This window comes from Chiloscyllium plagiosum, chromosome 25, assembly GCF_004010195.1.
Source record: "Chiloscyllium plagiosum isolate BGI_BamShark_2017 chromosome 25, ASM401019v2, whole genome shotgun sequence".
Lineage (NCBI taxonomy): Eukaryota > Metazoa > Chordata > Chondrichthyes > Orectolobiformes > Hemiscylliidae > Chiloscyllium > Chiloscyllium plagiosum.
This window is the reverse complement of record NC_057734.1, coordinates 15,247,846-15,248,788: the sequence shown is the minus strand read 5'-3', so window position 1 is coordinate 15,248,788 and position 943 is coordinate 15,247,846.

The window sequence follows — 943 nt, the reverse complement described above, 5'->3', positions numbered from 1 at the left end:
AACTCTGTTTCTCTTCAAAGATAAAAATTACACAACACCAGGTTATAATCCAACAGGTTTAATTGGAAGCACTAGCTGTTGACAACCACCCGATGAAGGAGCAACACTCTGAAAGCTAGTGCTTCCAATTAAATCTGTTGTGTGATTTTTATCTTTGCACACCCTAGTCCAACACTGACATCTCCATATCATCTCTTCAGAGATGTTGCCTGGCCTGTTAAATACATTGTTTTCGTTTCAGATTTCCAGTATTCACAGTATTTTGCTTTTGCAACAATAAATTGTATTGGATTTTGAAGGGAATGGTGAAAAGCCCAACAGCTATAAAAGCAGTGAGCACTCACTTCTCTGTGTCTCCAGTTTGTATGTGTCCTGATAACATTTGCTGGCAAGTGACTGATGTGATGTGGCTGCAGGCCAATTGGAGTATATGACCCTGCATATACAGGAATGACATCAAGTGAGGACTGGTTCAGGGTCAACAGTGAAGCTTTCCACACACGATAGCCTTCTGGCACTCACTGTTTTGTTTGCTCTTGAAGAATGCTTTGTTATTTTTATACTGTCAGACTGTCATAACCATAAACTGCACAGAGAAGCAGGGTGCAGTCCCTTCAACTTGCCTTGTCATGGAATCTGAGGTAACAAAAGTTCTGCCTCCCACATTTCCTAATGGTGACTCCTAGCAGTGCAGCACATATTCTCGGTCTGTGTAATTTAATCTTGTGGAGTATCTGCTTAGTTGTATAGTTTAAAATGGGCAGAATTAAAAAGCATCAATTACAATTACATCAAGGTAGGTGAACTTGCAGCGTGGGTTGGTACCTGGGACTTCGATGTTGTGGCTATTACGGAGACATGGGTAGAACAGGGACAGGATTGGCTGTTGCAGGTTCCAGGGTTTAAATGTTTTAGTAGGGTCAGAGGTGGGGGTAAAAGAGGG